Source organism: Bufo gargarizans, chromosome 7, assembly GCF_014858855.1.
Source record: "Bufo gargarizans isolate SCDJY-AF-19 chromosome 7, ASM1485885v1, whole genome shotgun sequence".
NCBI classification, from domain to species: Eukaryota; Metazoa; Chordata; class Amphibia; order Anura; family Bufonidae; genus Bufo; species Bufo gargarizans.
This window is the reverse complement of record NC_058086.1, coordinates 73522256-73535911: the sequence shown is the minus strand read 5'-3', so window position 1 is coordinate 73535911 and position 13656 is coordinate 73522256.

The window sequence follows — 13656 nt, the reverse complement described above, 5'->3', positions numbered from 1 at the left end:
CATCCGCGTCCGTGATCCGTGTCTGTTTTTTTTTCTATCATTTGCAAGGCAAACTTGGCTTAGATTTTTTTTCTATTTCGTTCATGTCCTCCAAAAATCAAGGAAGACACACAGAAACAAAAACGGACATGGATCACGGAACAACGGAACCCCGTTTTTTTGGACCGTGAAAAAATGCTGTGCCTTAATGTGGAACAATTTTAATGTGAAAACACATTTCATTTCCATTAAGCCACATCTCTTGCTGAAACAAATGAGGAGAGAGCTCATATTACCAAAAATATATAAATTTTATTACAATATGTTCTGTGGGACTGACTTATGGACATAGCCATCATATATATATTGGCTGTTTTCCTTCTACACATGTCCTCACTCTTTATTTGTTTTCCCTCTTTGCATCCAGCACTTCGCTTGCACTTCACTTTTTCTGGCATAAGCCATACATATTTACCTTCATGTCGACACTAGTGCTGTCCCCTACATTGACACCATTGGCGATGATATGATAATACACAATTCATAGTGGCCCCCTTTTTTAGAGGTCCACTCTTTGTTTTATTTTTATTTTTTTTCCCTTTTCTCCTATTGCACTAGGGCTTGATTATTAATCACTATACATGTCTCACACCTCTTTCTCAGCTCTCATGAACTTTATTAGTTCCTTACTTGCACCATCACATATATTTGTTTATTTTTTTGTTTATCCATATATCTATTTATTGATTCAGATCATAAGTAATGCTTTTTAATCACACTTGATTGCAATCATGTTCGGTACTCTTAATCATGTTGCCATATGCATCTGTTATTGATGTCATTAATTTTATTACTATTTAGTTTATATGTATATAATATATATATAATTCCAATCATGCATTATATTGTATTCGTACCTTATTATCATTTTTTGTATATGCATATATACAGACGTGGACAAAATTGTTGGTACCCTTTGGTCAATGAAAGAAAAAGTCACAATGGTCACAGAAATAACTTTAATCTGACAAAAGTAATAATAAATTAAAATTCTATAAATGTTAACCAATGAAAGTCAGACATTGTTTTTCAACCATGCTTCAACAGAATTATGTAAAAAAATAAACTCATGAAACAGGCATGGACAAAAATGATGGTACCCCTAGAAAACACAGAACATAATGTGACCAAAGGGACATGTTAATTCAAGGTGTGTCCACTAATTAGCATCACAGGTGTCTACAACCTTGTAATCAGCCATTGGGCCTATATATATGGCTCCAGGTAATCACTGTGTTGTTTGGTGATATGGTGTGTACCACACTCGACATGGACCAGAGGAAGCAAAGGAAAGAGCTGTCTCAAGAGATCAGAAAGAAAATTATAGACAAGCATGTTAAAGGTAAAGGCTATAAGACCATCTCCAAGCAACTAGATGTTCCTGTGAGTACAGTTGCACATATTATTCATAAGTTTAAGATCCATGGGACTGTAGCCAACCTCCCTGGACGTGGCCGCAGGAGGAAAATTGATGACAAATCTAAGAGACGGATAATCCGAATGGTAACAAAAGAGCCTAGAAAGACTTCTAAAGAGATTCAAGGTGAACTTCATGCTCAAGGAACATCAGTGTCAGATCGCACCATCCGTCGTTGTTTGAGCCAAAGTGGACTACATGGGAGACGACCAAGGAGGACACCATTGTTGAAAACGAATCATAAAAAAGCAAGACTGGAATATGCCAAACTACATGTTGACAAGCCACAAAGCTTCTGGGAGAATGTCCTGTGGACAGATGAGACAAAAATCGAAGTTTTTGCCAAGGCACATCAGCTGTATGTTCACAGACGAAAAAATGAAGCATATCAAGAAAAGAACACTGTCCCTACTGTGAAACATGGAGGAGGCTCTGTTATGTTCTGGGGCTGCTTTGCTGCGTCTGGCACAGGGTGTCTTGAATCTGTGCAGGGTACAATGAAATCTCAAGACTATCAAGGAATTCTAGAGAGAAATGTACTAGCCAGTGTCAGAAAGCTTGGTCTCAGTCGCAGGTCATGGGTCTTGCAACAGGACAATGACCCAAAACACACCGCTAAAAACACCCAAGAATGGCTAAGAGGAAAAAATTGGACTATTCTAAAGTGGCCTTCTATGAGCCCTGACCTCAATCCTATTGAGCATCTTTGGAAGGAGCTGAAACATGCAGTCTGGAAAAGGCACCCTTCAAACCGGACACAACTGGAGCAGTTTGCTCATGAGGAGTGGGCCAAAATACCTGCTGAGAGGTGCAGATGTCTCATTGACAGTTACAGGAAGCGTTTGATTGCAGTGATTGCCTCAAAAGGTTGCGCAACAAAATATTAAGTTAGGGGTACCATCATTTTTGTCCATGCCTGTTTCATGAGTTTATTTTTTTACATAATTCTGTTGAAGCATGGTTGAAAAACAATGTCTGACTTTCATTGGTTAACATTTATAGAATTTTAATTTATTATTACTTTTGTCAGATTAAAGTTATTTCTGTGACCATTGTGACTTTTTCTTTCATTGACCAAAGGGTACCAACAATTTTGTCCACGTCTGTATATATTGTTATAGATTTACATATGCCGCACTGATGTTTTGATGCGGCACACTTATAGTAACATCTATTGATATGGCCTGGTTACTGACTTTAAAACTGAAGGGCATTCCCTGGGTTATCCGCTGGTCTTTCTATGCTCCTCCCCCTCTGTCATGTGTGCGCGCGTCATCCTGGGTGCTGCCTCCGGCGCCTCTCACCCGTGCGTCCTCACGTCAAAACCGCCCGATCATGTGACTTTATCACATGGTGTAGGCGTGACGGCGGGACGCCGGCTGTGGGGCGGCCGGATGCGGATCACCAGGATTACTGCGCGCCCTCGTAACATGTACACCTGGGGGACGAGTAAGTATTCATCCTCATTGGCTAAGAGAGCCTTCTTAAACCCGGTTTACAGTGATGGCGCTACCCCCTGACGAAGGCACGCCGAAACGCGCGTTGGGGTAGCGCCACCCTGGGTCTCTTTGCACACGGTCTATTCAGGTGAGGACCGGTCCCCCCTGCCCCCCGCTGGTTGTGTGGTCACTTGTGTCCACCTGCACCTTGCCTTTCATGCTATGTACTTCTACCTTTTTGCGTTCGCAATTGTTCCCAGTGGGGGTACAGGAGTTGACCTTGCTCTACCCGATATTGTATGGTTTCATCATCTATCTACTCACTTCATGGGTTGGGCACTGTACCCAAGACTCTTCTTACCCATGTCAGACATTATTGTATATTATATCCCTTTATGTTCATATCCGTGTGCCTTTTCCTCCCAGGGTGGCGCTCTTTTGTTCTCCGCTCTCATCACCTTGCTTCACGGCATCTCATGTACTAATCTACCTTCTTTTTTTGTTATTTTTAACATATTGTAATAAAATTTATATATTTTTGGTAATATGAGCTCTCTCCTCATTTGTTTCTGCTATTTCACTCGGGAGCTTTTACCGAGTTATACTTTAGGTGTATCCCCTGTGGCTATCAAGGGTGGGCACTGTTCCTTACCTGTCCTGGGGATACCCTGGGTCATTTTTGTTTATCACATCTCTTGCTGGTCTAAGTGCAGTGGCTATCTCTAAAACTAGCTGTACCAAAAGGCATAAAAAATGCACAAATTTGCGTTAACTTTTGCCACAATTTACTACAATGTCTATGTGCACTCAAATTAGTAAATGTAGGCTTATGTGTGAAACCATCCTTAGGACTCCCTTAGACAGTCTTTTTCAGCATTTTATTTATGTTTAAATTCCATGAATTTCAAGTGTTCTTCATGGAATACTTTACATTAATTTTTGGTGGTAATACTAACACATCTAGATTTATCATTAGCTCAAGTCAAAATAATGGAGTGAAAAAGTTGCAAATTTTTGCGCAATCGCTAAAAATGAAACTTTTATTGGCTCTGCGCTATGCTCACCAGTTTTCTGAAAGTGGACGTGTTTTCTTATTTAAATGAATCTCTAGACAGATTTACTATTGATACAATTTAAAAAGTAAAAAAATTGCGCAATTTCACTCCAGTGAGGACCATGCTTATCTTTTGTGACTTTTTTTAATAGAACATGCGACTTTTTCGTATAGACGTGCGACTTTTGTAAAGCTGCTTACTGACGGATAAACTGCTACCGTCAAACCACATTTATCACAGTATTAAAGGACCATTAATAAATCTAACTTAGCCCAAAGTGACTTTGGACATATGTAAAAGTGGAGTAAGATGTAAGTGAAATGATAAATCTGACCCTTCGTGTTTCTGACGTACGAAACACCGGGAAAATGTCAAGAAAGACCCTACAAAAAAAGGGAAGTCTTGAGTGTGAATCCAGCCTAGACTCACTATTAGGCCCCACTCTATATTCTTCTGTGTAACCGACCCAGTGCTATATTTAGTGATAAAAAGAAAAGTTTAGAGATTAGCACTTGGAATTTTGGTTGGAATTACCCTTTTAAAAGGACCCGTCACCAGTCACATAAATAGTTTTTTAATTGCTTACATACATGTGTTCCTGTCACTCCCCTGATTCTTCCTATGTATTTTTTTGTGTCCCCCATTCTAGAGATATCGGGTTATTAGTTCTGGCACCCAATATATACTAGTGAGGCAGTGGTTTGCCATGGCTATGTCCAAGTGAGAGTGTTCTTCAGCATGGACAGCACTGGAGCAGCACACTGCCACTTGAATTTGCTAGACTTGCCTTTATGCTGTCTTGAAGCTTCTCCTGAACAGCTTCAACCTTGCGGCTCCCTGCTGGGTCTACTCCTCCCTTGCTGGATGTCCATCTGTCCACTCCCTAGTTCCTTCCCTGCAGGCTGCAGTGAGAACAGAACAGGTGTCTTGCAAGACCGCAAAGTGTTCTGTTCTCACTTCAGGCATCCGTGAGCAGACAGACCAACATCCAGCCAGGGAGCCGAAGATGGCATAGGTGCCATATCATTGCTCTGTACAACTCTAAGCTTGTATGGAACCATAAACCTATGTGAATGAGGCCTATGATGCGAATTTTGCTCTATATTCGTTTTTTCGAATATTCGCTATATTGCTATATATTCTTGTTTTAGAATATTACGAATATTCGAAAAAACTAAGTTATAGCAATATAGCGAATATTCGAAAAAACGGATATAGAGCAATTTAGCTAATATAGTGCTATAATTTTTTTTATAGTTGTCATTTTTTTCCAATCTGAACTTCAGATGAGAAAAAAATTACAACTATTAGAGAAACAAGATTATAGCACTATATTAGCTAAATTGCTCTATATTCATTTTTTTCAAATATTCGCTATATATTCTTGTTTTAGAATATTACAAATATCGCCCCTCTGTCTTCTGTTTATACCAAAGAAAGACAGAAAAGCTCTAGCAATGCTGTTTTAAGGGACCAATTGAAAAGGATAGGAGGCATTAATGACAATCAGTGATGGCCAGTTCGCAGTGTTCGCCAACAAACACATGTGAGCTGCCATCTTGACTCACAAGTCTGGCGATGCACAGGTAAGCCCTTACCTGTGCCTGCGCCGCGAGCCGGTCTGATAACAAATGCGGTCACCGAGAACAGCCTGATGAAGGCCCCCGGCGGCTGTTCTCTGAACTGCCTGCTCCCGTTGACCGCATTTGTTTCAGACCGGCTCGCGACGTAGGCACAGGTAAGGGCTTACCTGTGCATCGCCAGTCTTGTGAGTCAAGATGGCAGCCCGCATATGTTCGTTGGCGAACACTGCGAACTGGCCATCACTGATGACAATTATTGACTGACTAACTCCGTAATACATGCCTAGCTCTAATAAACTAGCAATTAAGAAAATATGACGGTTACACTTTAAAAAGACTGAGATCATTACGTTTGAATTTAGAAGCAATTCTCTTTAATACCCATCCAGTAATTCTAATAAACTTTTAAAAAATGTTGAGCAATTGAGTCCCAGGATCAGAACCCAATAGGTCCATAACTCGGCGCTCCATTAGTCAGAACACAGCACATAGGAATAGAACAGCTGAGAAATGAACCCACTGCTAAGCTCCTTCAGCACACGCCCGCTATAGCAGGGATGGCCAACCTGAGGCTCTCAAGATGTTGCAAAACTACAACTCCCAGCATGCCCAGACTGCCAACTGCTATCAGCCTACATCAGGGCATGGTGGGAATTGTAGTTTTACAACAGCTGGAGAGCCACAGGTTGGCCATGCCTACACTATAGGGAGATACAGAGTATTGCATCCTGTTGCTAAGGGTCCTGTTACTTCACCAGGGTGCGTGGCTCGCAGCACGCCTTTCCCGGCGCGGTCACGCTAAATCTCGAGATCTCACTGCTGGGGCCCGGACAGGTAAGTTTGTGATAGTAACATTGTTTTATCTACTATTATTAAATTGTGGAAGTTTTGCATAGCCTGTTCCTACAGGGGCTGACTTCCTTTGTTTCTTGATTATAATTGAAATAAGTATCTCCTATCCGTTTTTTGCACAGTCCCATTAATATTACATAGCTTGCAGTTTAGTAACCCTGGTATTGAATCCACCATTGCCACATGCCATGGGGGACATCACAGAGCTAAACAGGTTAAAGGCTTGGTAGGCAGTAGCACGTGAAGAGAGAGTGACTGGAAACACCTTGATATGCTAGTTTGGTTACTCATTACTCAACATTGAAGAGAAAGGAAGAATGTTCTTTTGAGAACTGCTGAATCATGCTGATCATTGGAGAGCGGTGCATGTGCCGTTCCAGATCTCGCTGTTAAACTGCAATCATTCAGCCTCATTTCACATCGAGAAAAAAAATGACTTAAAAATAGTTGACACTTCAGGTGAACTGAGTGTAATCAGCAGAAATTCTCCATATTTACGCTGTTGACATTCTTAGGCTGCATTCCCATCTGTGCAATTGCGTCAAAAATATAGGATGAAATAGTGCAGCATTTTTGACAATTTTTCTGGCAAAATGGTAGGCTTTCCATGGACACTGCTAGGTTGAAAAATGGTTTCCAGACCATTCCCTAGCAACAGTCCGTGAAAACCATGGACCAAACACGGATGACAACATTTTGGGGCACATTTGATAAGAAAGGCATTTTAGACGCCAGTCTTAATAAAGGCCCATAACTGGCAGTGGATGCGCTGAAGGTATGAAGAGGCACCGGCCTCTCCATAACTTTGGCGCATCCAGCACCACTTCTAAATGTAAAACAGCTTCCGAGCGGTCTTAAATTTAGACCATTTTCTATGCCTAAAGCAGGCTTAGAAAATGATGAATGAGATGGGCCTGCCGGACCGTCCCCGCCCACAATTTTAGATCCGGCGTGAGCGCGGAAAAGTTGCAGATAGCGGCACAACTAACTGTTTTCTAACTAATTTAGGCGTATTTAAGATTAGTAAATGACCCCCTTTGTGTGTGATTTTCATGGCTTTAATGTTCGTGAGGGATCCGTAATCACGTACAATATAAGGCATGTTTCTGTGAGGTCACCATGGACTCTCAGTCTGTGGAAAGCCACTGATGTGTGAATACACATAGTAAAGTCAATGGATACTGTGGGGACCACAAACAACACATGTATGATTCACTGACATGTGAAAGAGGCCTTATATTAGGCTACTTTCACACTAGCGTTCGGCTGTCCGCTCGTGAGCTCCGTTTGAAGGGGCTCACGAGCGGACCCGAACGCTTCCGTCCAGCCCTGATGCAGTCTGAATGGATGCGGATCCGCTCAGACTGCATCAGTCTGGCGGCGTTCAGCCTCCGCTCCGCTCGCCTCCGCACGGACAGGCGGACAGCTGAACGCTGCTTGCAGCGAGGCGTGCGGATCCGTCCAGACTTACAGTGTAAGTCAATGGGGACGGATCCGTTTGAAGATGCCACAATATGGCTCAATCTTCAAGCGGATCCGTCCCCCATTGACTTTACATTGAAAGTCTGGACGGATCCGTCCGAGGCTATTTTCACACTTAGATTTTATATGCCAATATAATGCAGACGGATCCGTTCTGAACGGAGCCTCCGTCTGCATTATTATGATCGGATCCGTTCAGAACGGATCCGATCGAACGCTAGTGTGAAAGTAGCCTTACAGAGTACAGATGCAGAATCCTGTTCTGGTCCACCAGATTATGCCTTTGTCCCATACACGGTACATTCACATCCCAGTTTGTGTTTTTTCTCTTTTTAGTATTGGCTTTGTCTGTTTTGGTTTATTAATGACTTGATTTCCCCCATTTTCCCCCAGCTGGGCCACAAACAACATTTTGAAGCACTAGTTATCCCAGGGCGGTGTACTTGGGTTCATATACATACAAAACCAAGTACAATAAACATGAATGAACTGTGAGGGCTTCTATTCCACCATATGGTAGATGAGGGCTGACACTGCTCACATGGGTCATGTAGTGGCAGCTAGGTCATTGTAGGTTGCAGACTTTCCTGAATTTTCAGGCTGGTTTTGAAAGTTTAGATGGTATGTTCTTATGAGAAATGATGTGGCTGAAATAAGTACCAGTTTATGTATTCAACATAATAAAAGAAGATTGGGTGAATAATCTCTCGTACCAAGGTAAAAATAAGACTATAGTAATTTAAAATTTAAGGTAAAGCTAAATCTAAGCTAAATGTGCTATCTCTGTTCTGTGACATCACTGTGAGCATTAGCATGGTACTGTGAAATCACATCAATATCCCAGTGCAGAGATATCGCTGTATGTGTCATCAATGTATTAATTATCCCTTTGCTGTGACATCATGAGTTTATTATCTCTGTATTGTGACATTACTGTATTTATTGTCCCTGTTCTGTGTCATCGCTGCATATATTGTCCTTGTTCTGTGAAACCACTGTATTTAGTATCCCTGTACTGTGACATCACTGTGTTTCTTATCCCTGTACTGTGACATCACTGTGTTTATTATCTCTGTACTGTGACATCACTGTTTATTATCTCTGTACTGTGACATCACCACATTATCTCTGTGCTGTGACATCACCACATTATCTCTGTACTGTGACATCACCGTGTTTATTATCTCTATACTGTGACATCACTGTGTTTATTATCTCTGTACTGTGACATCACTGTTTCTTTTCTCTATACTGTGATATCTCTGTTTATTATCTCTGTACTGTGACGTCGCTGTTTCTTTTCCTTGTACTGTGAAATCACTGTGTTTATTATCACTGTAATGTGACATCATGAGTTTATAATCCTTGTAATCCGACATCACTGTGTTTATTATCGCTCTATTCTGACATTACTGTATTTATTTTCCCTGTTCCATGACATCACTGCATATATTGTCCTTGTTCTGTGATATCACCGTGTTTCTTATCCCTGTACTGTGACATCAGTGTTTATTATCTCTGTACTGTGACATCACCGTGTTTATTATCTCTGTACTGTGACATCACCGTGTTTATTATCTCTGTACTGTGACATCACTGTGTTTCTTATCGCTGCACTGTGACATCACTGTGTTTATTATCTCTGTACTGTGACATCACTGTGTTTATTATCTCTGTATTGTGACATTACTGTGTTTCTTATCCCTGTGCTGTGACATCACTGTGTTTATTATCTCTGTACTGTGACATCACTGTGTTTATTATCTCTGTACTGTGACATCACTGTGTTTCTTATCCCTGCACTGTGACATCACTGTGTTTCTTATCTCTGTACTGTGACATCACTGTGTTTCTTATCCCTGCACTGTGACATCACTGTGTTTCTTATCTCTGTACTCTGACATCTCTGCATATATTGTCCCTGTTCTGTGACATCACTGTGTTTCTTATCCCTGTACTGTGACATCACTGCGTTTATTATCTCTGTACTGGGATATCTGTTTATTATCCCTGTAATGTGACATCATGAGTTTATAATCCTTGTAATCTGACATCACTGTGTTTATTATCTCTCTATTGTGACATTACTGTATTTATTTTCCCTGTTCCGTGACATCGCTGCATATATTGTACTTGTTCTGTGACACCACTGTATTTATTATCCATGTTTCTTATCCCTGTACTGTGACATCACTGTGTTTATTATCTCTGTACTGTGACATCACTGTGTTTATTATCTCTGTACTCTGAGATCACTGTGTTTATTATCTCTGCACTGTGACATCACCATGTTTATTATCTCTATACTGTGACATCTCTGCATATATTGTCCCTGTTCTGTGAAATCACTGTGTTTCTTATCCCTGTACTATGACATCACTGTGTTTATTATCTCTGTACTGTGACATCACTGTGTTTATTATCCCTGTAATGTGACATCAGTGTTTATTATCACTGTATTTATTGCCCCTGTTCTGTGACATCACTATATTTATTATCCATGTACTGTGGAAGCACTGTGTTTCTTATCTCTGTACTGTGACATAACCGTATTATCTCTGTACTGTGACATCACTGTGTTTATTATCCCTGGACTGTTACATCACTGTGTTTATTATCCCTGTACTGTGACATCACTGTATTTATTATCTCTGTACTGTGACATCACTGTGTTTATTATCCCTGTACTGTGACATCACTGTGTTTATTATCCCTGGACTGTTACATCACTGTGTTTATTATCCCTGTGCTGTGACATCACTGTGTTTATTATCTCTGTACTGTGACATCACTGTGTTTATTATCTCTGTACTGTGACATCACTGTGTTTCTTATCCCTGCACTGTGACATCACTGTGTTTCTTATCTCTGTACTGTGACATCACTGTGTTTCTTAACCCTGCACTGTGACATCACTGTGTTTCTTATCTCTGTACTCTGACATCTCTGCATATATTGTCCCTGTTCTGTGACATCACTGTGTTTCTTATCCCTGTACTGTGACATCACTGCGTTTATTATCTCTGTACTGGGATATCTGTTTATTATCCCTGTAATGTGACATCATGAGTTTATAATCCTTGTAATCTGACATCACTGTGTTTATTATCTCTCTATTGTGACATTACTGTATTTATTTTCCCTGTTCCGTGACATCGCTGCATATATTGTACTTGTTCTGTGACACCACTGTATTTATTATCCATGTTTCTTATCCCTGTACTGTGACATCACTGTGTTTATTATCTCTGTACTGTGACATCACTGTGTTTATTATCTCTGTACTCTGAGATCACTGTGTTTATTATCTCTGCACTGTGACATCACCATGTTTATTATCTCTATACTGTGACATCTCTGCATATATTGTCCCTGTTCTGTGAAATCACTGTGTTTCTTATCCCTGTACTATGACATCATTGTGTTTATTATCTCTGTACTGTGACATCACTGTGTTTATTATCTCTGTACTGTGACATCACTGTGTTTATTATCCCTGTAATGTGACATCAGTGTTTATTATCACTGTATTTATTGCCCCTGTTCTGTGACATCACTATATTTATTATCCATGTACTGTGGAAGCACTGTGTTTCTTATCTCTGTACTGTGACATAACCGTATTATCTCTGTACTGTGACATCACTGTGTTTATTATCCCTGGACTGTTACATCACTGTGTTTATTATCCCTGTACTGTGACATCACTGTATTTATTATCTCTGTACTGTGACATCACTGTATTTATTGTCCCTGTTCTGTGACATCACTGTTTATTGTCCCTGTTCTGTGACATCACTGTATTTATTGTCCCTGTTCTGTGACATCACTGTGTTTATTATTCCTATACTTTGATATCACTGGTTACTATACCTGTTTTGTCATAGCACAGTGTACATTATTGATGTGTCGTGGGATATCATTGGCTGCGTTTAGAGGGGTGTAAGAATATGATGTGCATAGAGAATTAGGAAGTAGTGTCTGAGATTAACCAGTGCTAGAAATTGTATGGAAAGCTGTCACTGACTTTGCAATGGGACCACGTGCTTCTGTGTGCAATGATGTCATACAGTACAGGATCTGCATGTGAACCATTTTGCAATATGTGCAATTAGTATTGTATGTCATCATTTCTCTACAATGACAACATGTAGCACAGGGTTACTTTATGTGCAAATTAGCATGAAAGGGAACCTGTCACTAGAGTAAGCAGTAACTCTGTGCCAAGCGGGACATCACTCTAGGACGATTGGGAGTGCCAACAGCCAGGACACCGGAGCAAGTCACCACTGCAGCACTGCCTCTACTTGTGAGAGGTGCCCAGCAGTGTTAGAACATCTTTCTCTGTATAGTATAATGAAGGATTTGAACAGCGGCGTGTTTAGAACTATGTTTACAAGTGCTATAGTAACGTGCCGAGGGTGTAATCTTATTGACTACAGGAACAGGTTCCCTTTAAATACATGGTTTCAGTTTTTGCCATTTTTGTACTTTTCTTGTTGGCGCTAATCCCACTTTTTAGTCTATTTTTATCTTACAAAGTTCCCTATATAATTTTATCTCGGATGCAAACTCACTTGTCAATATTTGACGAAAAAGGAAACGAATTGTTTTCACTGGAAGATATCCCCCGGTTTCCTTACATTTAACTCTAACTATGCTATCACTGACAGTTTCCTTTACGTGGCTGTACATTGCCTGTTATGTTGTTTCCTCTTGTAATGTGACATTCTGCATATTTGTAATTGATTATATACCCATTAGATAACACTAAATGTTTCGAAAATCTCTGCCAGGACTTGTCTACAATGAACCAACACATTGTATGTATCGTATGGTGTATACGTTTCGTATAGGAGGTACTATTCTGTACACACCCATAATACCTCACCCCTCCCTAGATTATGACATACTGTCAGTAATGCGGAATTGACAACTGTGTGAAACAGATGGAGCTGCACCTTGGTTTTTTTATTTCACCAGATAGAATGAGATTTTCTGATATTAGAGCATGTTTATAAGGGTCCATTCACACGTCCGTAGTGTATTGCGGATCTGCAATACACCCGGCCAGCACCCCCTATAGAACTGCCTATTCTTGTCCGCAATTGCGGACAATAGGACATGTTCTATTCTTTGCGGAGCTGCGGCCCGGAGGTTCGGGGCCGAAGCCCAGAAGTTCAGGGCCGCGGCACGGAAATGCGGATGCAGACAGCACACTGTGTGCTGTCCGCATCTTTTATGTCCCCATAGAGAATTAATTGGGTCCGCACCCGTTCCGCAAAATTGCGGAACGGATGGGGACCCATTTGCGGATGTGTGAATGGAGCCTAAAAAGTGTCACTTTGCCGACAGTTTTCTTTGTCTATATAGGGGAACATTAGCGCTGCAGGCAAGAAAACAAAGCCCAGCGGGATGGACAGAGCAATGGTGCTGGAACGGAGGTGGTTCAGGACTGAAAAAAAAAATGAACACAGACAACCTCTTTAACCCCTTCACACATAATCAAGCCCATAACGTCATCATGTGTAAGGGCTTGTATGGAGTGGGCTGCAGCCAGTACCCAGCCGCAAAGATCGGGATCATCAAGGACGTTGAACCTGGTCATTTAACCCCTCAGATGCTGCATTCTATAGCAATCCCAGTATCTGTGGGGTTAGTCAGAGGAACTTCTATTAGTTACTGATGACAGCCCTGGGCCTTCTCGTACATTGCTCGTTTTTACCTGTATATTGTGAGTATAATAAACCCTGTTTTACTCCAATTCATGTGACGGTACTTCACTACTG